Source organism: Rhinoderma darwinii, unplaced genomic scaffold (genome assembly GCF_050947455.1).
Source record: "Rhinoderma darwinii isolate aRhiDar2 unplaced genomic scaffold, aRhiDar2.hap1 Scaffold_675, whole genome shotgun sequence".
In the NCBI taxonomy this organism is placed as follows: domain Eukaryota; kingdom Metazoa; phylum Chordata; class Amphibia; order Anura; family Rhinodermatidae; genus Rhinoderma; species Rhinoderma darwinii.
The window spans coordinates 24,839-47,868 of record NW_027464233.1 but is presented as its reverse complement, the minus strand read 5'-3'; the positions used below and the strand labels follow the sequence as shown (position 1 = coordinate 47,868).

At 47.7% G+C, this 23,030-nt stretch overlaps 16 non-coding genes across 16 annotated transcripts; all 16 read right to left on the bottom strand.

Moving 5' to 3' along the window:
- Positions 1-486: 486 nt before the first annotated feature.
- On the bottom strand, positions 487-677 carry LOC142728417 (U2 spliceosomal RNA). The gene has a single exon (XR_012877565.1). It is a non-coding gene; the product is annotated as a U2 spliceosomal RNA (small nuclear RNA).
- A 1,288-nt stretch (positions 678-1,965) lies between these two features.
- On the bottom strand, positions 1,966-2,156 carry LOC142728416 (U2 spliceosomal RNA). The gene has a single exon (XR_012877564.1). It is a non-coding gene; the product is annotated as a U2 spliceosomal RNA (small nuclear RNA).
- Positions 2,157-3,421: 1,265 nt separating this feature from the next.
- Positions 3,422-3,612, bottom strand: LOC142728415 (U2 spliceosomal RNA). Its single transcript, XR_012877563.1, has one exon. It is a non-coding gene; the product is annotated as a U2 spliceosomal RNA (small nuclear RNA).
- Positions 3,613-4,896: 1,284 nt separating this feature from the next.
- On the bottom strand, positions 4,897-5,087 carry LOC142728414 (U2 spliceosomal RNA). The gene has a single exon (XR_012877562.1). It is a non-coding gene; the product is annotated as a U2 spliceosomal RNA (small nuclear RNA).
- Positions 5,088-6,371: 1,284 nt separating this feature from the next.
- LOC142728412 (U2 spliceosomal RNA) lies at positions 6,372-6,562 on the bottom strand. Its single transcript, XR_012877561.1, has one exon. It is a non-coding gene; the product is annotated as a U2 spliceosomal RNA (small nuclear RNA).
- Positions 6,563-7,846: 1,284 nt separating this feature from the next.
- On the bottom strand, positions 7,847-8,037 carry LOC142728383 (U2 spliceosomal RNA). Its single transcript, XR_012877534.1, has one exon. It is a non-coding gene; the product is annotated as a U2 spliceosomal RNA (small nuclear RNA).
- Positions 8,038-9,317: 1,280 nt separating this feature from the next.
- On the bottom strand, positions 9,318-9,508 carry LOC142728411 (U2 spliceosomal RNA). Its single transcript, XR_012877560.1, has one exon. It is a non-coding gene; the product is annotated as a U2 spliceosomal RNA (small nuclear RNA).
- A 1,296-nt stretch (positions 9,509-10,804) lies between these two features.
- Positions 10,805-10,995, bottom strand: LOC142728410 (U2 spliceosomal RNA). The gene has a single exon (XR_012877559.1). It is a non-coding gene; the product is annotated as a U2 spliceosomal RNA (small nuclear RNA).
- A 1,289-nt stretch (positions 10,996-12,284) lies between these two features.
- LOC142728408 (U2 spliceosomal RNA) lies at positions 12,285-12,475 on the bottom strand. Its single transcript, XR_012877557.1, has one exon. It is a non-coding gene; the product is annotated as a U2 spliceosomal RNA (small nuclear RNA).
- Positions 12,476-13,763: 1,288 nt separating this feature from the next.
- LOC142728407 (U2 spliceosomal RNA) lies at positions 13,764-13,954 on the bottom strand. The gene has a single exon (XR_012877556.1). It is a non-coding gene; the product is annotated as a U2 spliceosomal RNA (small nuclear RNA).
- Positions 13,955-15,239: 1,285 nt separating this feature from the next.
- On the bottom strand, positions 15,240-15,430 carry LOC142728406 (U2 spliceosomal RNA). The gene has a single exon (XR_012877555.1). It is a non-coding gene; the product is annotated as a U2 spliceosomal RNA (small nuclear RNA).
- Positions 15,431-16,718: 1,288 nt separating this feature from the next.
- On the bottom strand, positions 16,719-16,909 carry LOC142728405 (U2 spliceosomal RNA). The gene has a single exon (XR_012877554.1). It is a non-coding gene; the product is annotated as a U2 spliceosomal RNA (small nuclear RNA).
- Positions 16,910-18,201: 1,292 nt separating this feature from the next.
- On the bottom strand, positions 18,202-18,392 carry LOC142728404 (U2 spliceosomal RNA). The gene has a single exon (XR_012877553.1). It is a non-coding gene; the product is annotated as a U2 spliceosomal RNA (small nuclear RNA).
- Positions 18,393-19,684: 1,292 nt separating this feature from the next.
- On the bottom strand, positions 19,685-19,875 carry LOC142728403 (U2 spliceosomal RNA). The gene has a single exon (XR_012877552.1). It is a non-coding gene; the product is annotated as a U2 spliceosomal RNA (small nuclear RNA).
- Positions 19,876-21,179: 1,304 nt separating this feature from the next.
- LOC142728401 (U2 spliceosomal RNA) lies at positions 21,180-21,370 on the bottom strand. The gene has a single exon (XR_012877551.1). It is a non-coding gene; the product is annotated as a U2 spliceosomal RNA (small nuclear RNA).
- A 1,289-nt stretch (positions 21,371-22,659) lies between these two features.
- Positions 22,660-22,850, bottom strand: LOC142728400 (U2 spliceosomal RNA). Its single transcript, XR_012877550.1, has one exon. It is a non-coding gene; the product is annotated as a U2 spliceosomal RNA (small nuclear RNA).
- Positions 22,851-23,030: the final 180 nt, after the last annotated feature.

Below are 23,030 nucleotides of genomic sequence, written 5' to 3'. Positions count from 1 at the left end.
ATTCCATCACATCCATCTAGTGTACACAGGTAGGTCCATTGTGGCGGGCAGGCGAGCGGGCGGGCTGCTTTATTGGCTGTTTGCTGTTCCCCTACTCCACTCCACTATTTGACTGTTGTGCTGCATCAATCAATCAATCAATCAATCAATCAATCAATCAATCAATCAATCAATCAATCAATCAATCAGTGGCTGGCTCAGGTGCAGCTCTTTAACTTACCTAAAAGGGAGGGCGGAGAGAAGACAAGGAAGGTGAATGAGGTGTTCCAATGTGAAATGCCGGAAACACAGAAACACAGACGACACACAACAAGAGGTGGCAATCTATTCATTAATTGCATTTAATCAATGAGCTCATTATCACTCATGCATTGTCCAACAGGTGTTGAAATAATGGGATTAAAAGGGGAGATCCCTTCAGAAAGACAGAAACAATAGCAAAGACAAAAAACACTTTTGGAATCTGCTTTTAGTCAACACATAAGGAAAGGGTGCACCGGTCCTGGAAATACTGCAATACCAGGTCAATGCGTGGAGTGGACAGAGCAAGCTCTATTTCCATCTCCCTGTTCTAAAAATCCATTTAATATATGGTCCCCAGATAGGGGACGTATCAGATATTAAACTGATAAGAACAGATACTACACTTGATCTTAGCCAAAAGGCCGAGAAGCGATAACCCGAACGGGCCGCGCGTTGCCCGAGCCTGCCCGATACTGCTGTTCAGCCCTTGCAGCGATTCAGCCTACTTCGAGGCAATTCCATGGGGCCCTGCAGGCTCACACACTCACAGCTACACGGGAGGTGAATAAAGGCCGGAGAGGAAGCCAGACAGGATTTGCTTCTTTTGCTTGCACCACAATGCAGTGCTGAAAGAGGAGGAATCTACATAAAAACGCCTTCCTGGCAACGCCCAAATGCCCTGCTGCCATGCAGATAAACACTGGCAGCGGCAGCAAGTGCATGCCCACAGCCACCCCTTGTTCCTTCACACCTTGTATCAGCTGTAATCCAGTCCAGTCCAGTGCTGCCTGCTGAGCAGCACTGACCAACACTGCCTGGGCCCAGGCTTTTATCTCTGAGGCCCCATTATGATGTCAGAAAGCTGGCTCTGGAATCCTGAGGGCTCCACTATGACACGTGCAAAGTTCCGTCTGAACTTTATATAAGACGGTGAGGCTCAGTCAGTCACTCAGTGTTGCCTGAGAGGGCAACACTGCAACAGCCGGCCGCCAGGCTGTCTTTTTTTTGCACAGCTAGTTGCCTCCAGGAGGCCACAAGAGGGAGACAAGGGACTGCAAAATGGAAAATAGGCATCCACCAACTTTACAGACAACTTCTCCTTGCTCCTACAACCTCCATCCTTGCACAGTTTGTTATTCTTCTAGGTAACATAGTAACAAATCCAAATTGCTGCTCTCTTTGTAGGCAAGCAAGGCTTTGTTGCAACTGCAATTCTTACTTCTTCTTGAAATGTAGGGACGACAGTACATTCCATCACATCCATCTAGTGTACACAGGTAGGTCCATTGTGGCGGGCAGGCGAGCGGGCGGGCTGCTTTATTGGCTGTTTGCTGTTCCCCTACTCCACTCCACTATTTGACTGTTGTGCTGCATCAATCAATCAATCAATCAATCAATCAATCAATCAATCAATCAATCAATCAGTGGCTGGCTCAGGTGCAGCTCTTTAACTTACCTAAAAGGGAGGGCGGAGAGAAGACAAGGAAGGTGAATGAGGTGTTCCAATGTGAAATGCCGGAAACACAGAAACACAGACGACACACAACAAGAGGTGGCAATCTATTCATTAATTGCATTTAATCAATGAGCTCATTATCACTCATGCATTGTCCAACAGGTGTTGAAATAATGGGATTAAAAGGGGAGATCCCTTCAGAAAGACAGAAACAATAGCAAAGACAAAAAACACTTTTGGAATCTGCTTTTAGTCAACACATAAGGAAAGGGTGCACCGGTCCTGGAAATACTGCAATACCAGGTCAATGCGTGGAGTGGACAGAGCAAGCTCTATTTCCATCTCCCTGTTCTAAAAATCCATTTAATATATGGTCCCCAGATAGGGGACGTATCAGATATTAAACTGATAAGAACAGATACTACACTTGATCTTAGCCAAAAGGCCGAGAAGCGATAACCCGAACGGGCCGCGCGTTGCCCGAGCCTGCCCGATACTGCTGTTCAGCCCTTGCAGCGATTCAGCCTACTTCTAGGCAATTCCATGGGGCCCTGCAGGCTCACACACTCACAGCTACACGGGAGGTGAATAAAGGCCGGAGAGGAAGCCAGACAGGATTTGCTTCTTTTGCTTGCACCACAATGCAGTGCTGAAAGAGGAGGAATCTACATAAAAACGCCTTCCTGGCAACGCCCAAATGCCCTGCTGCCATGCAGATAAACACTGGCAGCGGCAGCAAGTGCATGCCCACAGCCACCCCTTGTTCCTTCACACCTTGTATCAGCTGTAATCCAGTCCAGTCCAGTGCTGCCTGCTGAGCAGCACTGACCAACACTGCCTGGGCCCAGGCTTTTATCTCTGAGGCCCCATTATGATGTCAGAAAGCTGGCTCTGGAATCCTGAGGGCTCCACTATGACACGTGCAAAGTTCCGTCTGAACTTTATATAAGACGGTGAGGCTCAGTCAGTCACTCAGTGTTGCCTGAGAGGGCAACACTGCAACAGCCGGCCGCCAGGCTGTCTTTTTTTTTGCACAGCTAGTTGCCTCCAGGAGGCCACAAGAGGGAGACAAGGGACTGCAAAATGGAAAATAGGCATCCACCAACTTTACAGACAACTTCTCCTTGCTCCTACAACCTCCATCCTTGCACAGTTTGTTATTCTTCTAGGTAACATAGTAACAAATCCAAATTGCTGCTCTCTTTGTAGGCAAGCAAGGCTTTGTTGCAACTGCAATTCTTACTTCTTCTTGAAATGTAGGGACGACAGTACATTCCATCACATCCATCTAGTGTACACAGGTAGGTCCATTGTGGCGGGCAGGCGAGCGGGCGGGCTGCTTTATTGGCTGTTTGCTGTTCCCCTACTCCACTCCACTATTTGACTGTTGTGCTGCATCAATCAATCAATCAATCAATCAATCAGTGGCTGGCTCAGGTGCAGCTCTTTAACTTACCTAAAAGGGAGGGCGGAGAGAAGACAAGGAAGGTGAATGAGGTGTTCCAATGTGAAATGCCGGAAACACAGAAACACAGACGACACACAACAAGAGGTGGCAATCTATTCATTAATTGCATTTAATCAATGAGCTCATTATCACTCATGCATTGTCCAACAGGTGTTGAAATAATGGGATTAAAAGGGGAGATCCCTTCAGAAAGACAGAAACAATAGCAAAGACAAAAAACACTTTTGGAATCTGCTTTTAGTCAACACATAAGGAAAGGGTGCACCGGTCCTGGAAATACTGCAATACCAGGTCAATGCGTGGAGTGGACAGAGCAAGCTCTATTTCCATCTCCCTGTTCTAAAAATCCATTTAATATATGGTCCCCAGATAGGGGACGTATCAGATATTAAACTGATAAGAACAGATACTACACTTGATCTTAGCCAAAAGGCCGAGAAGCGATAACCCGAACGGGCCGCGCGTTGCCCGAGCCTGCCCGATACTGCTGTTCAGCCCTTGCAGCGATTCAGCCTACTTCTAGGCAATTCCATGGGGCCCTGCAGGCTCACACACTCACAGCTACACGGGAGGTGAATAAAGGCCGGAGAGGAAGCCAGACAGGATTTGCTTCTTTTGCTTGCACCACAATGCAGTGCTGAAAGAGGAGGAATCTACATAAAAACGCCTTCCTGGCAACGCCCAAATGCCCTGCTGCCATGCAGATAAACACTGGCAGCGGCAGCAAGTGCATGCCCACAGCCACCCCTTGTTCCTTCACACCTTGTATCAGCTGTAATCCAGTCCAGTCCAGTGCTGCCTGCTGAGCAGCACTGACCAACACTGCCTGGGCCCAGGCTTTTATCTCTGAGGCCCCATTATGATGTCAGAAAGCTGGCTCTGGAATCCTGAGGGCTCCACTATGACACGTGCAAAGTTCCGTCTGAACTTTATATAAGACGGTGAGGCTCAGTCAGTCACTCAGTGTTGCCTGAGAGGGCAACACTGCAACAGCCGGCCGCCAGGCTGTCTTTTTTTTGCACAGCTAGTTGCCTCCAGGAGGCCACAAGAGGGAGACAAGGGACTGCAAAATGGAAAATAGGCATCCACCAACTTTACAGACAACTTCTCCTTGCTCCTACAACCTCCATCCTTGCACAGTTTGTTATTCTTCTAGGTAACATAGTAACAAATCCAAATTGCTGCTCTCTTTGTAGGCAAGCAAGGCTTTGTTGCAACTGCAATTCTTACTTCTTCTTGAAATGTAGGGACGACAGTACATTCCATCACATCCATCTAGTGTACACAGGTAGGTCCATTGTGGCGGGCAGGCGAGCGGGCGGGCTGCTTTATTGGCTGTTTGCTGTTCCCCTACTCCACTCCACTATTTGACTGTTGTGCTGCATCAATCAATCAATCAATCAATCAATCAATCAATCAATCAATCAATCAGTGGCTGGCTCAGGTGCAGCTCTTTAACTTACCTAAAAGGGAGGGCGGAGAGAAGACAAGGAAGGTGAATGAGGTGTTCCAATGTGAAATGCCGGAAACACAGAAACACAGACGACACACAACAAGAGGTGGCAATCTATTCATTAATTGCATTTAATCAATGAGCTCATTATCACTCATGCATTGTCCAACAGGTGTTGAAATAATGGGATTAAAAGGGGAGATCCCTTCAGAAAGACAGAAACAATAGCAAAGACAAAAAACACTTTTGGAATCTGCTTTTAGTCAACACATAAGGAAAGGGTGCACCGGTCCTGGAAATACTGCAATACCAGGTCAATGCGTGGAGTGGACAGAGCAAGCTCTATTTCCATCTCCCTGTTCTAAAAATCCATTTAATATATGGTCCCCAGATAGGGGACGTATCAGATATTAAACTGATAAGAACAGATACTACACTTGATCTTAGCCAAAAGGCCGAGAAGCGATAACCCGAACGGGCCGCGCGTTGCCCGAGCCTGCCCGATACTGCTGTTCAGCCCTTGCAGCGATTCAGCCTACTTCTAGGCAATTCCATGGGGCCCTGCAGGCTCACACACTCACAGCTACACGGGAGGTGAATAAAGGCCGGAGAGGAAGCCAGACAGGATTTGCTTCTTTTGCTTGCACCACAATGCAGTGCTGAAAGAGGAGGAATCTACATAAAAATGCCTTCCTGGCAACGCCCAAATGCCCTGCTGCCATGCAGATAAACACTGGCAGCGGCAGCAAGTGCATGCCCACAGCCACCCCTTGTTCCTTCACACCTTGTATCAGCTGTAATCCAGTCCAGTCCAGTGCTGCCTGCTGAGCAGCACTGACCAACACTGCCTGGGCCCAGGCTTTTATCTCTGAGGCCCCATTATGATGTCAGAAAGCTGGCTCTGGAATCCTGAGGGCTCCACTATGACACGTGCAAAGTTCCGTCTGAACTTTATATAAGACGGTGAGGCTCAGTCAGTCACTCAGTGTTGCCTGAGAGGGCAACACTGCAACAGCCGGCCGCCAGGCTGTCTTTTTTTTGCACAGCTAGTTGCCTCCAGGAGGCCACAAGAGGGAGACAAGGGACTGCAAAATGGAAAATAGGCATCCACCAACTTTACAGACAACTTCTCCTTGCTCCTACAACCTCCATCCTTGCACAGTTTGTTATTCTTCTAGGTAACATAGTAACAAATCCAAATTGCTGCTCTCTTTGTAGGCAAGCAAGGCTTTGTTGCAACTGCAATTCTTACTTCTTCTTGAAATGTAGGGACGACAGTACATTCCATCACATCCATCTAGTGTACACAGGTAGGTCCATTGTGGCGGGCAGGCGAGCGGGCGGGCTGCTTTATTGGCTGTTTGCTGTTCCCCTACTCCACTCCACTATTTGACTGTTGTGCTGCATCAATCAATCAATCAATCAATCAATCAATCAATCAATCAATCAATCAGTGGCTGGCTCAGGTGCAGCTCTTTAACTTACCTAAAAGGGAGGGCGGAGAGAAGACAAGGAAGGTGAATGAGGTGTTCCAATGTGAAATGCCGGAAACACAGAAACACAGACGACACACAACAAGAGGTGGCAATCTATTCATTAATTGCATTTAATCAATGAGCTCATTATCACTCATGCATTGTCCAACAGGTGTTGAAATAATGGGATTAAAAGGGGAGATCCCTTCAGAAAGACAGAAACAATAGCAAAGACAAAAAACACTTTTGGAATCTGCTTTTAGTCAACACATAAGGAAAGGGTGCACCGGTCCTGGAAATACTGCAATACCAGGTCAATGCGTGGAGTGGACAGAGCAAGCTCTATTTCCATCTCCCTGTTCTAAAAATCCATTTAATATATGGTCCCCAGATAGGGGACGTATCAGATATTAAACTGATAAGAACAGATACTACACTTGATCTTAGCCAAAAGGCCGAGAAGCGATAACCCGAACGGGCCGCGCGTTGCCCGAGCCTGCCCGATACTGCTGTTCAGCCCTTGCAGCGATTCAGCCTACTTCTAGGCAATTCCATGGGGCCCTGCAGGCTCACACACTCACAGCTACACGGGAGGTGAATAAAGGCCGGAGAGGAAGCCAGACAGGATTTGCTTCTTTTGCTTGCACCACAATGCAGTGCTGAAAGAGGAGGAATCTACATAAAAACGCCTTCCTGGCAACGCCCAAATGCCCTGCTGCCATGCAGATAAACACTGGCAGCGGCAGCAAGTGCATGCCCACAGCCACCCCTTGTTCCTTCACACCTTGTATCAGCTGTAATCCAGTCCAGTCCAGTGCTGCCTGCTGAGCAGCACTGACCAACACTGCCTGGGCCCAGGCTTTTATCTCTGAGGCCCCATTATGATGTCAGAAAGCTGGCTCTGGAATCCTGAGGGCTCCACTATGACACGTGCAAAGTTCCGTCTGAACTTTATATAAGACGGTGAGGCTCAGTCAGTCACTCAGTGTTGCCTGAGAGGGCAACACTGCAACAGCCGGCCGCCAGGCTGTCTTTTTTTTGCACAGCTAGTTGCCTCCAGGAGGCCACAAGAGGGAGACAAGGGACTGCAAAATGGAAAATAGGCATCCACCAACTTTACAGACAACTTCTCCTTGCTCCTACAACCTCCATCCTTGCACAGTTTGTTATTCTTCTAGGTAACATAGTAACAAATCCAAATTGCTGCTCTCTTTGTAGGCAAGCAAGGCTTTGTTGCAACTGCAATTCTTACTTCTTCTTGAAATGTAGGGACGACAGTACATTCCATCACATCCATCTAGTGTACACAGGTAGGTCCATTGTGGCGGGCAGGCGAGCGGGCGGGCTGCTTTATTGGCTGTTTGCTGTTCCCCTACTCCACTCTACTATTTGACTGTTGTGCTGCATCAATCAATCAATCAATCAATCAATCAATCAATCAATCAATCAATCAGTGGCTGGCTCAGGTGCAGCTCTTTAACTTACCTAAAAGGGAGGGCGGAGAGAAGACAAGGAAGGTGAATGAGGTGTTCCAATGTGAAATGCCGGAAACACAGAAACACAGACGACACACAACAAGAGGTGGCAATCTATTCATTAATTGCATTTAATCAATGAGCTCATTATCACTCATGCATTGTCCAACAGGTGTTGAAATAATGGGATTAAAAGGGGAGATCCCTTCAGAAAGACAGAAACAATAGCAAAGACAAAAAACACTTTTGGAATCTGCTTTTAGTCAACACATAAGGAAAAGGTGCACCGGTCCTGGAAATACTGCAATACCAGGTCAATGCGTGGAGTGGACAGAGCAAGCTCTATTTCCATCTCCCTGTTCTAAAAATCCATTTAATATATGGTCCCCAGATAGGGGACGTATCAGATATTAAACTGATAAGAACAGATACTACACTTGATCTTAGCCAAAAGGCCGAGAAGCGATAACCCGAACGGGCCGCGCGTTGCCCGAGCCTGCCCGATACTGCTGTTCAGCCCTTGCAGCGATTCAGCCTACTTCTAGGCAATTCCATGGGGCCCTGCAGGCTCACACACTCACAGCTACACGGGAGGTGAATAAAGGCCGGAGAGGAAGCCAGACAGGATTTGCTTCTTTTGCTTGCACCACAATGCAGTGCTGAAAGAGGAGGAATCTACATAAAAACGCCTTCCTGGCAACGCCCAAATGCCCTGCTGCCATGCAGATAAACACTGGCAGCGGCAGCAAGTGCATGCCCACAGCCACCCCTTGTTCCTTCACACCTTGTATCAGCTGTAATCCAGTCCAGTCCAGTGCTGCCTGCTGAGCAGCACTGACCAACACTGCCTGGGCCCAGGCTTTTATCTCTGAGGCCCCATTATGATGTCAGAAAGCTGGCTCTGGAATCCTGAGGGCTCCACTATGACACGTGCAAAGTTCCGTCTGAACTTTATATAAGACGGTGAGGCTCAGTCAGTCACTCAGTGTTGCCTGAGAGGGCAACACTGCAACAGCCGGCCGCCAGGCTGTCTTTTTTTTGCACAGCTAGTTGCCTCCAGGAGGCCACAAGAGGGAGACAAGGGACTGCAAAATGGAAAATAGGCATCCACCAACTTTACAGACAACTTCTCCTTGCTCCTACAACCTCCATCCTTGCACAGTTTGTTATTCTTCTAGGTAACATAGTAACAAATCCAAATTGCTGCTCTCTTTGTAGGCAAGCAAGGCTTTGTTGCAACTGCAATTCTTACTTCTTCTTGAAATGTAGGGACGACAGTACATTCCATCACATCCATCTAGTGTACACAGGTAGGTCCATTGTGGCGGGCAGGCGAGCGGGCGGGCTGCTTTATTGGCTGTTTGCTGTTCCCCTACTCCACTCCACTATTTGACTGTTGTGCTGCATCAATCAATCAATCAATCAATCAATCAATCAATCAATCAATCAGTGGCTGGCTCAGGTGCAGCTCTTTAACTTACCTAAAAGGGAGGGCGGAGAGAAGACAAGGAAGGTGAATGAGGTGTTCCAATGTGAAATGCCGGAAACACAGAAACACAGACGACACACAACAAGAGGTGGCAATCTATTCATTAATTGCATTTAATCAATGAGCTCATTATCACTCATGCATTGTCCAACAGGTGTTGAAATAATGGGATTAAAAGGGGAGATCCCTTCAGAAAGACAGAAACAATAGCAAAGACAAAAAACACTTTTGGAATCTGCTTTTAGTCAACACATAAGGAAAGGGTGCACCGGTCCTGGAAATACTGCAATACCAGGTCAATGCGTGGAGTGGACAGAGCAAGCTCTATTTCCATCTCCCTGTTCTAAAAATCCATTTAATATATGGTCCCCAGATAGGGGACGTATCAGATATTAAACTGATAAGAACAGATACTACACTTGATCTTAGCCAAAAGGCCGAGAAGCGATAACCCGAACGGGCCGCGCGTTGCCCGAGCCTGCCCGATACTGCTGTTCAGCCCTTGCAGCGATTCAGCCTACTTCTAGGCAATTCCATGGGGCCCTGCAGGCTCACACACTCACAGCTACACGGGAGGTGAATAAAGGCCGGAGAGGAAGCCAGACAGGATTTGCTTCTTTTGCTTGCACCACAATGCAGTGCTGAAAGAGGAGGAATCTACATAAAAACGCCTTCCTGGCAACGCCCAAATGCCCTGCTGCCATGCAGATAAACACTGGCAGCGGCAGCAAGTGCATGCCCACAGCCACCCCTTGTTCCTTCACACCTTGTATCAGCTGTAATCCAGTCCAGTCCAGTGCTGCCTGCTGAGCAGCACTGACCAACACTGCCTGGGCCCAGGCTTAAATCTCTGAGGCCCCATTATGATGTCAGAAAGCTGGCTCTGGAATCCTGAGGGCTCCACTATGACACGTGCAAAGTTCCGTCTGAACTTTATATAAGACGGTGAGGCTCAGTCAGTCACTCAGTGTTGCCTGAGAGGGCAACACTGCAACAGCCGGCCGCCAGGCTGTCTTTTTTTTGCACAGCTAGTTGCCTCCAGGAGGCCACAAGAGGGAGACAAGGGACTGCAAAATGGAAAATAGGCATCCACCAACTTTACAGACAACTTCTCCTTGCTCCTACAACCTCCATCCTTGCACAGTTTGTTATTCTTCTAGGTAACATAGTAACAAATCCAAATTGCTGCTCTCTTTGTAGGCAAGCAAGGCTTTGTTGCAACTGCAATTCTTACTTCTTCTTGAAATGTAGGGACGACAGTACATTCCATCACATCCATCTAGTGTACACAGGTAGGTCCATTGTGGCGGGCAGGCGAGCGGGCGGGCTGCTTTATTGGCTGTTTGCTGTTCCCCTACTCCACTCCACTATTTGACTGTTGTGCTGCATCAATCAATCAATCAATCAATCAATCAATCAATCAATCAATCAATCAATCAATCAATCAGTGGCTGGCTCAGGTGCAGCTCTTTAACTTACCTAAAAGGGAGGGCGGAGAGAAGACAAGGAAGGTGAATGAGGTGTTCCAATGTGAAATGCCGGAAACACAGAAACACAGACGACACACAACAAGAGGTGGCAATCTATTCATTAATTGCATTTAATCAATGAGCTCATTATCACTCATGCATTGTCCAACAGGTGTTGAAATAATGGGATTAAAAGGGGAGATCCCTTCAGAAAGACAGAAACAATAGCAAAGACAAAAAACACTTTTGGAATCTGCTTTTAGTCAACACATAAGGAAAGGGTGCACCGGTCCTGGAAATACTGCAATACCAGGTCAATGCGTGGAGTGGACAGAGCAAGCTCTATTTCCATCTCCCTGTTCTAAAAATCCATTTAATATATGGTCCCCAGATAGGGGACGTATCAGATATTAAACTGATAAGAACAGATACTACACTTGATCTTAGCCAAAAGGCCGAGAAGCGATAACCCGAACGGGCCGCGCGTTGCCCGAGCCTGCCCGATACTGCTGTTCAGCCCTTGCAGCGATTCAGCCTACTTCTAGGCAATTCCATGGGGCCCTGCAGGCTCACACACTCACAGCTACACGGGAGGTGAATAAAGGCCGGAGAGGAAGCCAGACAGGATTTGCTTCTTTTGCTTGCACCACAATGCAGTGCTGAAAGAGGAGGAATCTACATAAAAACGCCTTCCTGGCAACGCCCAAAAGCCCTGCTGCCGTGCAGATAAACACTGGCAGCGGCAGCAAGTGCATGCCCACAGCCACCCCTTGTTCCTTCACACCTTGTATCAGCTGTAATCCAGTCCAGTCCAGTGCTGCCTGCTGAGCAGCACTGACCAACACTGCCTGGGCCCAGGCTTTTATCTCTGAGGCCCCATTATGATGTCAGAAAGCTGGCTCTGGAATCCTGAGGGCTCCACTATGACACGTGCAAAGTTCCGTCTGAACTTTATATAAGACGGTGAGGCTCAGTCAGTCACTCAGTGTTGCCTGAGAGGGCAACACTGCAACAGCCGGCCGCCAGGCTGTCTTTTTTTTGCACAGCTAGTTGCCTCCAGGAGGCCACAAGAGGGAGACAAGGGACTGCAAAATGGAAAATAGGCATCCACCAACTTTACAGACAACTTCTCCTTGCTCCTACAACCTCCATCCTTGCACAGTTTGTTATTCTTCTAGGTAACATAGTAACAAATCCAAATTGCTGCTCTCTTTGTAGGCAAGCAAGGCTTTGTTGCAACTGCAATTCTTACTTCTTCTTGAAATGTAGGGACGACAGTACATTCCATCACATCCATCTAGTGTACACAGGTAGGTCCATTGTGGCGGGCAGGCGAGCGGGCGGGCTGCTTTATTGGCTGTTTGCTGTTCCCCTACTCCACTCCACTATTTGACTGTTGTGCTGCATCAATCAATCAATCAATCAATCAATCAATCAATCAATCAATCAATCAATCAAGTGGCTGGCTCAGGTGCAGCTCTTTAACTTACCTAAAAGGGAGGGCGGAGAGAAGACAAGGAAGGTGAATGAGGTGTTCCAATGTGAAATGCCGGAAACACAGAAACACAGACGACACACAACAAGAGGTGGCAATCTATTCATTAATTGCATTTAATCAATGAGCTCATTATCACTCATGCATTGTCCAACAGGTGTTGAAATAATGGGATTAAAAGGGGAGATCCCTTCAGAAAGACAGAAACAATAGCAAAGACAAAAAACACTTTTGGAATCTGCTTTTAGTCAACACATAAGGAAAGGGTGCACCGGTCCTGGAAATACTGCAATACCAGGTCAATGCGTGGAGTGGACAGAGCAAGCTCTATTTCCATCTCCCTGTTCTAAAAATCCATTTAATATATGGTCCCCAGATAGGGGACGTATCAGATATTAAACTGATAAGAACAGATACTACACTTGATCTTAGCCAAAAGGCCGAGAAGCGATAACCCGAACGGGCCGCGCGTTGCCCGAGCCTGCCCGATACTGCTGTTCAGCCCTTGCAGCGATTCAGCCTACTTCTAGGCAATTCCATGGGGCCCTGCAGGCTCACACACTCACAGCTACACGGGAGGTGAATAAAGGCCGGAGAGGAAGCCAGACAGGATTTGCTTCTTTTGCTTGCACCACAATGCAGTGCTGAAAGAGGAGGAATCTACATAAAAACGCCTTCCTGGCAACGCCCAAATGCCCTGCTGCCATGCAGATAAACACTGGCAGCGGCAGCAAGTGCATGCCCACAGCCACCCCTTGTTCCTTCACACCTTGTATCAGCTGTAATCCAGTCCAGTCCAGTGCTGCCTGCTGAGCAGCACTGACCAACACTGCCTGGGCCCAGGCTTTTATCTCTGAGGCCCCATTATGATGTCAGAAAGCTGGCTCTGGAATCCTGAGGGCTCCACTATGACACGTGCAAAGTTCCGTCTGAACTTTATATAAGACGGTGAGGCTCAGTCAGTCACTCAGTGTTGCCTGAGAGGGCAACACTGCAACAGCCGGCCGCCAGGCTGTCTTTTTTTTGCACAGCTAGTTGCCTCCAGGAGGCCACAAGAGGGAGACAAGGGACTGCAAAATGGAAAATAGGCATCCACCAACTTTACAGACAACTTCTCCTTGCTCCTACAACCTCCATCCTTGCACAGTTTGTTATTCTTCTAGGTAACATAGTAACAAATCCAAATTGCTGCTCTCTTTGTAGGCAAGCAAGGCTTTGTTGCAACTGCAATTCTTACTTCTTCTTGAAATGTAGGGACGACAGTACATTCCATCACATCCATCTAGTGTACACAGGTAGGTCCATTGTGGCGGGCAGGCGAGCGGGCGGGCTGCTTTATTGGCTGTTTGCTGTTCCCCTACTCCACTCCACTATTTGACTGTTGTGCTGCATCAATCAATCAATCAATCAATCAATCAATCAATCAATCAATCAATCAATCAGTGGCTGGCTCAGGTGCAGCTCTTTAACTTACCTAAAAGGGAGGGCGGAGAGAAGACAAGGAAGGTGAATGAGGTGTTCCAATGTGAAATGCCGGAAACACAGAAACACAGACGACACACAACAAGAGGTGGCAATCTATTCATTAATTGCATTTAATCAATGAGCTCATTATCACTCATGCATTGTCCAACAGGTGTTGAAATAATGGGATTAAAAGGGGAGATCCCTTCAGAAAGACAGAAACAATAGCAAAGACAAAAAACACTTTTGGAATCTGCTTTTAGTCAACACATAAGGAAAGGGTGCACCGGTCCTGGAAATACTGCAATACCAGGTCAATGCGTGGAGTGGACAGAGCAAGCTCTATTTCCATCTCCCTGTTCTAAAAATCCATTTAATATATGGTCCCCAGATAGGGGACGTATCAGATATTAAACTGATAAGAACAGATACTACACTTGATCTTAGCCAAAAGGCCGAGAAGCGATAACCCGAACGGGCCGCGCGTTGCCCGAGCCTGCCCGATACTGCTGTTCAGCCCTTGCAGCGATTCAGCCTACTTCTAGGCAATTCCATGGGGCCCTGCAGGCTCACACACTCACAGCTACACGGGAGGTGAATAAAGGCCGGAGAGGAAGCCAGACAGGATTTGCTTCTTTTGCTTGCACCACAATGCAGTGCTGAAAGAGGAGGAATCTACATAAAAACGCCTTCCTGGCAACGCCCAAATGCCCTGCTGCCATGCAGATAAACACTGGCAGCGGCAGCAAGTGCATGCCCACAGCCACCCCTTCACACCTTGTATCAGCTGTAATCCAGTCCAGTCCAGTGCTGCCTGCTGAGCAGCACTGACCAACACTGCCTGGGCCCAGGCTTTTATCTCTGAGGCCCCATTATGATGTCAGAAAGCTGGCTCTGGAATCCTGAGGGCTCCACTATGACACGTGCAAAGTTCCGTCTGAACTTTATATAAGACGGTGAGGCTCAGTCAGTCACTCAGTGTTGCCTGAGAGGGCAACACTGCAACAGCCGGCCGCCAGGCTGTCTTTTTTTTGCACAGCTAGTTGCCTCCAGGAGGCCACAAGAGGGAGACAAGGGACTGCAAAATGGAAAATAGGCATCCACCAACTTTACAGACAACTTCTCCTTGCTCCTACAACCTCCATCCTTGCACAGTTTGTTATTCTTCTAGGTAACATAGTAACAAATCCAAATTGCTGCTCTCTTTGTAGGCAAGCAAGGCTTTGTTGCAACTGCAATTCTTACTTCTTCTTGAAATGTAGGGACGACAGTACATTCCATCACATCCATCTAGTGTACACAGGTAGGTCCATTGTGGCGGGCAGGCGAGCGGGCGGGCTGCTTTATTGGCTGTTTGCTGTTCCCCTACTCCACTCCACTATTTGACTGTTGTGCTGCATCAATCAATCAATCAATCAATCAATCAATCAATCAATCAATCAATCAATCAATCAGTGGCTGGCTCAGGTGCAGCTCTTTAACTTACCTAAAAGGGAGGGCGGAGAGAAGACAAGGAAGGTGAATGAGGTGTTCCAATGTGAAATGCCGGAAACACAGAAACACAGACGACACACAACAAGAGGTGGCAATCTATTCATTAATTGCATTTAATCAATGAGCTCATTATCACTCATGCATTGTCCAACAGGTGTTGAAATAATGGGATTAAAAGGGGAGATCCCTTCAGAAAGACAGAAACAATAGCAAAGACAAAAAACACTTTTGGAATCTGCTTTTAGTCAACACATAAGGAAAGGGTGCACCGGTCCTGGAAATACTGCAATACCAGGTCAATGCGTGGAGTGGACAGAGCAAGCTCTATTTCCATCTCCCTGTTCTAAAAATCCATTTAATATATGGTCCCCAGATAGGGGACGTATCAGATATTAAACTGATAAGAACAGATACTACACTTGATCTTAGCCAAAAGGCCGAGAAGCGATAACCCGAACGGGCCGCGCGTTGCCCGAGCCTGCCCGATACTGCTGTTCAGCCCTTGCAGCGATTCAGCCTACTTCTAGGCAATTCCATGGGGCCCTGCAGGCTCACACACTCACAGCTACACGGGAGGTGAATAAAGGCCGGAGAGGAAGCCAGACAGGATTTGCTTCTTTTGCTTGCACCACAATGCAGTGCTGAAAGAGGAGGAATCTACATAAAAACGCCTTCCTGGCAACGCCCAAATGCCCTGCTGCCATGCAGATAAACACTGGCAGCGGCAGCAAGTGCATGCCCACAGCCACCCCTTGTTCCTTCACACCTTGTATCAGCTGTAATCCAGTCCAGTCCAGTGCTGCCTGCTGAGCAGCACTGACCAACACTGCCTGGGCCCAGGCTTTTATCTCTGAGGCCCCATTATGATGTCAGAAAGCTGGCTCTGGAATCCTGAGGGCTCCACTATGACACGTGCAAAGTTCCGTCTGAACTTTATATAAGACGGTGAGGCTCAGTCAGTCACTCAGTGTTGCCTGAGAGGGCAACACTGCAACAGCCGGCCGCCAGGCTGTCTTTTTTTTGCACAGCTAGTTGCCTCCAGGAGGCCACAAGAGGGAGACAAGGGACTGCAAAATGGAAAATAGGCATCCACCAACTTTACAGACAACTTCTCCTTGCTCCTACAACCTCCATCCTTGCACAGTTTGTTATTCTTCTAGGTAACATAGTAACAAATCCAAATTGCTGCTCTCTTTGTAGGCAAGCAAGGCTTTGTTGCAACTGCAATTCTTACTTCTTCTTGAAATGTAGGGACGACAGTACATTCCATCACATCCATCTAGTGTACACAGGTAGGTCCATTGTGGCGGGCAGGCGAGCGGGCGGGCTGCTTTATTGGCTGTTTGCTGTTCCCCTACTCCACTCCACTATTTGACTGTTGTGCTGCATCAATCAATCAATCAATCAATCAATCAATCAATCAATCAATCAATCAATCAGTGGCTGGCTCAGGTGCAGCTCTTTAACTTACCTAAAAGGGAGGGCGGAGAGAAGACAAGGAAGGTGAATGAGGTGTTCCAATGTGAAATGCCGGAAACACAGAAACACAGACGACACACAACAAGAGGTGGCAATCTATTCATTAATTGCATTTAATCAATGAGCTCATTATCACTCATGCATTGTCCAACAGGTGTTGAAATAATGGGATTAAAAGGGGAGATCCCTTCAGAAAGACAGAAACAATAGCAAAGACAAAAAACACTTTTGGAATCTGCTTTTAGTCAACACATAAGGAAAGGGTGCACCGGTCCTGGAAATACTGCAATACCAGGTCAATGCGTGGAGTGGACAGAGCAAGCTCTATTTCCATCTCCCTGTTCTAAAAATCCATTTAATATATGGTCCCCAGATAGGGGACGTATCAGATATTAAACTGATAAGAACAGATACTACACTTGATCTTAGCCAAAAGGCCGAGAAGCGATAACCCGAACGGGCCGCGCGTTGCCCGAGCCTGCCCGATACTGCTGTTCAGCCCTTGCAGCGATTCAGCCTACTTCTAGGCAATTCCATGGGGCCCTGCAGGCTCACACACTCACAGCTACACGGGAGGTGAATAAAGGCCGGAGAGGAAGCCAGACAGGATTTGCTTCTTTTGCTTGCACCACAATGCAGTGCTGAAAGAGGAGGAATCTACATAAAAACGCCTTCCTGGCAACGCCCAAATGCCCTGCTGCCATGCAGATAAACACTGGCAGCGGCAGCAAGTGCATGCCCACAGCCACCCCTTGTTCCTTCACACCTTGTATCAGCTGTAATCCAGTCCAGTCCAGTGCTGCCTGCTGAGCAGCACTGACCAACACTGCCTGGGCCCAGGCTTTTATCTCTGAGGCCCCATTATGATGTCAGAAAGCTGGCTCTGGAATCCTGAGGGCTCCACTATGACACGTGCAAAGTTCCGTCTGAACTTTATATAAGACGGTGAGGCTCAGTCAGTCACTCAGTGTTGCCTGAGAGGGCAACACTGCAACAGCCGGCCGCCAGGCTGTCTTTTTTTTGCACAGCTAGTTGCCTCCAGGAGGCCACAAGAGGGAGACAAGGGACTGCAAAATGGAAAATAGGCATCCACCAACTTTACAGACAACTTCTCCTTGCTCCTACAACCTCCATCCTTGCACAGTTTGTTATTCTTCTAGGTAACATAGTAACAAATCCAAATTGCTGCTCTCTTTGTAGGCAAGCAAGGCTTTGTTGCAACTGCAATTCTTACTTCTTCTTGAAATGTAGGGACGACAGTACATTCCATCACATCCATCTAGTGTACACAGGTAGGTCCATTGTGGCGGGCAGGCGAGCGGGCGGGCTGCTTTATTGGCTGTTTGCTGTTCCCCTACTCCACTCCACTATTTGACTGTTGTGCTGCATCAATCAATCAATCAATCAATCAATCAATCAATCAATCAATCAATCAATCAATCAGTGGCTGGCTCAGGTGCAGCTCTTTAACTTACCTAAAAGGGAGGGCGGAGAGAAGACAAGGAAGGTGAATGAGGTGTTCCAATGTGAAATGCCGGAAACACAGAAACACAGACGACACACAACAAGAGGTGGCAATCTATTCATTAATTGCATTTAATCAATGAGCTCATTATCACTCATGCATTGTCCAACAGGTGTTGAAATAATGGGATTAAAAGAAGAGATCCCTTCAGAAAGACAGAAACAATAGCAAAGACAAAAAACACTTTTGGAATCTGCTTTTAGTCAACACATAAGGAAAGGGTGCACCGGTCCTGGAAATACTGCAATACCAGGTCAATGCGTGGAGTGGACAGAGCAAGCTCTATTTCCATCTCCCTGTTCTAAAAATCCATTTAATATATGGTCCCCAGATAGGGGACGTATCAGATATTAAACTGATAAGAACAGATACTACACTTGATCTTAGCCAAAAGGCCGAGAAGCGATAACCCGAACGGGCCGCGCGTTGCCCGAGCCTGCCCGATACTGCTGTTCAGCCCTTGCAGCGATTCAGCCTACTTCTAGGCAATTCCATGGGGCCCTGCAGGCTCACACACTCACAGCTACACGGGAGGTGAATAAAGGCCGGAGAGGAAGCCAGACAGGATTTGCTTCTTTTGCTTGCACCACAATGCAGTGCTGAAAGAGGAGGAATCTACATAAAAACGCCTTCCTGGCAACGCCCAAATGCCCTGCTGCCATGCAGATAAACACTGGCAGCGGCAGCAAGTGCATGCCCACAGCCACCCCTTGTTCCTTCACACCTTGTATCAGCTGTAATCCAGTCCAGTCCAGTGCTGCCTGCTGAGCAGCACTGACCAACACTGCCTGGGCCCAGGCTTTTATCTCTGAGGCCCCATTATGATGTCAGAAAGCTGGCTCTGGAATCCTGAGGGCTCCACTATGACACGTGCAAAGTTCCGTCTGAACTTTATATAAGACGGTGAGGCTCAGTCAGTCACTCAGTGTTGCCTGAGAGGGCAACACTGCAACAGCCGGCCGCCAGGCTGTCTTTTTTTTGCACAGCTAGTTGCCTCCAGGAGGCCACAAGAGGGAGACAAGGGACTGCAAAATGGAAAATAGGCATCCACCAACTTTACAGACAACTTCTCCTTGCTCCTACAACCTCCATCCTTGCACAGTTTGTTATTCTTCTAGGTAACATAGTAACAAATCCAAATTGCTGCTCTCTTTGTAGGCAAGCAAGGCTTTGTTGCAACTGCAATTCTTACTTCTTCTTGAAATGTAGGGACGACAGTACATTCCATCACATCCATCTAGTGTACACAGGTAGGTCCATTGTGGCGGGCAGGCGAGCGGGCGGGCTGCTTTATTGGCTGTTTGCTGTTCCCCTACTCCACTCCACTATTTGACTGTTGTGCTGCATCAATCAATCAATCAATCAATCAATCAATCAATCAATCAATCAATCAATCAATCAGTGGCTGGCTCAGGTGCAGCTCTTTAACTTACCTAAAAGGGAGGGCGGAGAGAAGACAAGGAAGGTGAATGAGGTGTTCCAATGTGAAATGCCGGAAACACAGAAACACAGACGACACACAACAAGAGGTGGCAATCTATTCATTAATTGCATTTAATCAATGAGCTCATTATCACTCATGCATTGTCCAACAGGTGTTGAAATAATGGGATTAAAAGAAGAGATCCCTTCAGAAAGACAGAAACAATAGCAAAGACAAAAAACACTTTTGGAATCTGCTTTTAGTCAACACATAAGGAAAGGGTGCACCGGTCCTGGAAATACTGCAATACCAGGTCAATGCGTGGAGTGGACAGAGCAAGCTCTATTTCCATCTCCCTGTTCTAAAAATCCATTTAATATATGGTCCCCAGATAGGGGACGTATCAGATATTAAACTGATAAGAACAGATACTACACTTGATCTTAGCCAAAAGGCCGAGAAGCGATAACCCGAACGGGCCGCGCGTTGCCCGAGCCTGCCCGATACTGCTGTTCAGCCCTTGCAGCGATTCAGCCTACTTCTAGGCAATTCCATGGGGCCCTGCAGGCTCACACACTCACAGCTACACGGGAGGTGAATAAAGGCCGGAGAGGAAGCCAGACAGGATTTGCTTCTTTTGCTTGCACCACAATGCAGTGCTGAAAGAGGAGGAATCTACATAAAAACGCCTTCCTGGCAACGCCCAAATGCCCTGCTGCCATGCAGATAAACACTGGCAGCGGCAGCAAGTGCATGCCCACAGCCACCCCTTGTTCCTTCACACCTTGTATCAGCTGTAATCCAGTCCAGTCCAGTGCTGCCTGCTGAGCAGCACTGACCAACACTGCCTGGGCCCAGGCTTTTATCTCTGAGGCCCCATTATGATGTCAGAAAGCTGGCTCTGGAATCCTGAGGGCTCCACTATGACACGTGCAAAGTTCCGTCTGAACTTTATATAAGACGGTGAGGCTCAGTCAGTCACTCAGTGTTGCCTGAGAGGGCAACACTGCAACAGCCGGCCGCCAGGCTGTCTTTTTTTTGCACAGCTAGTTGCCTCCAGGAGGCCACAAGAGGGAGACAAGGGACTGCAAAATGGAAAATAGGCATCCACCAACTTTACAGACAACTTCTCCTTGCTCCTACAACCTCCATCCTTGCACAGTTTGTTATTCTTCTAGGTAACATAGTAACAAATCCAAATTGCTGCTCTCTTTGTAGGCAAGCAAGGCTTTGTTGCAACTGCAATTCTTACTTCTTCTTGAAATGTAGGGACGACAGTACATTCCATCACATCCATCTAGTGTACACAGGTAGGTCCATTGTGGCGGGCAGGCGAGCGGGCGGGCTGCTTTATTGGCTGTTTGCTGTTCCCCTACTCCACTCCACTATTTGACTGTTGTGCTGCATCAATCAATCAATCAATCAATCAATCAATCAATCAATCAATCAATCAATCAATCAATCAATCAATCAGTGGCTGGCTCAGGTGCAGCTCTTTAACTTACCTAAAAGGGAGGGCGGAGAGAAGACAAGGAAGGTGAATGAGGTGTTCCAATGTGAAATGCCGGAAACACAGAAACACAGACGACACACAACAAGAGGTGGCAATCTATTCATTAATTGCATTTAATCAATGAGCTCATTATCACTCATGCATTGTCCAACAGGTGTTGAAATAATGGGATTAAAAGGGGAGATCCCTTCAGAAAGACAGAAACAATAGCAAAGACAAAAAACACTTTTGGAATCTGCTTTTAGTCAACACATAAGGAAAGGGTGCACCGGTCCTGGAAATACTGCAATACCAGGTCAATGCGTGGAGTGGACAGAGCAAGCTCTATTTCCATCTCCCTGTTCTAAAAATCCATTTAATATATGGTCCCCAGATAGGGGACGTATCAGATATTAAACTGATAAGAACAGATACTACACTTGATCTTAGCCAAAAGGCCGAGAAGCGATAACCCGAACGGGCCGCGCGTTGCCCGAGCCTGCCCGATACTGCTGTTCAGCCCTTGCAGCGATTCAGCCTACTTCTAGGCAATTCCATGGGGCCCTGCAGGCTCACACACTCACAGCTACACGGGAGGTGAATAAAGGCCGGAGAGGAAGCCAGACAGGATTTGCTTCTTTTGCTTGCACCACAATGCAGTGCTGAAAGAGGAGGAATCTACATAAAAACGCCTTCCTGGCAACGCCCAAATGCCCTGCTGCCATGCAGATAAACACTGGCAGCGGCAGCAAGTGCATGCCCACAGCCACCCCTTGTTCCTTCACACCTTGTATCAGCTGTAATCCAGTCCAGTCCAGTGCTGCCTGCTGAGCAGCACTGACCAACACTGCCTGGGCCCAGGCTTTTATCTCTGAGGCCCCATTATGATGTCAGAAAGCTGGCTCTGGAATCCTGAGGGCTCCACTATGACACGTGCAAAGTTCCGTCTGAACTTTATATAAGACGGTGAGGCTCAGTCAGTCACTCAGTGTTGCCTGAGAGGGCAACACTGCAACAGCCGGCCGCCATGCTGTCTTTTTTTTTGCACAGCTAGTTGCCTCCAGGAGGCCACAAGAGGGAGACAAGGGACTGCAAAATGGAAAATAGGCATCCACCAACTTTACAGACAACTTCTCCTTGCTCCTACAACCTCCATCCTTGCACAGTTTGTTATTCTTCTAGGTAACATAGTAACAAATCCAAATTGCTGCTCTCTTTGTAGGCAAGCAAGGCTTTGTTGCAACTGCAATTCTTACTTCTTCTTGAAATGTAGGGACGACAGTACATTCCATCACATCCATCTAGTGTACACAGGTAGGTCCATTGTGGCGGGCAGGCGAGCGGGCGGGCTGCTTTATTGGCTGTTTGCTGTTCCCCTACTCCACTCCACTATTTGACCTTTGTGCTGCATCAATCAATCAATCAATCAATCAATCAATCAATCAATCAATCAATCAATCAGTGGCTGGCTCAGGTGCAGCTCTTTAACTTACCTAAAAGGGAGGGCGGAGAGAAGACAAGGAAGGTGAATGAGGTGTTCCAATGTGAAATGCCGGAAACACAGAAACACAGACGACACACAACAAGAGGTGGCAATCTATTCATTAATTGCATTTAATCAATGAGCTCATTATCACTCATGCATTGTCCAACAGGTGTTGAAATAATGGGATTAAAAGGGGAGATCCCTTCAGAAAGACAGAAACAATAGCAAAGACAAAAAACACTTTTGGAATCTGCTTTTAGTCAACACATAAGGAAAGGGTGCACCGGTCCTGGAAATACTGCAATACCAGGTCAATGCGTGGAGTGGACAGAGCAAGCTCTATTTCCATCTCCCTGTTCTAAAAATCCATTTAATATATGGTCCCCAGATAGGGGACGTATCAGATATTAAACTGATAAGAACAGATACTACACTTGATCTTAGCCAAAAGGCCGAGAAGCGATAACCCGAACGGGCCGCGCGTTGCCCGAGCCTGCCCGATACTGCTGTTCAGCCCTTGCAGCGATTCAGCCTACTTCTAGGCAATTCCATGGGGCCCTGCAGGCTCACACACTCACAGCTACACGGGAGGTGAATAAAGGCCGGAGAGGAAGCCAGACAGGATTTGCTTCTTTTGCTTGCAC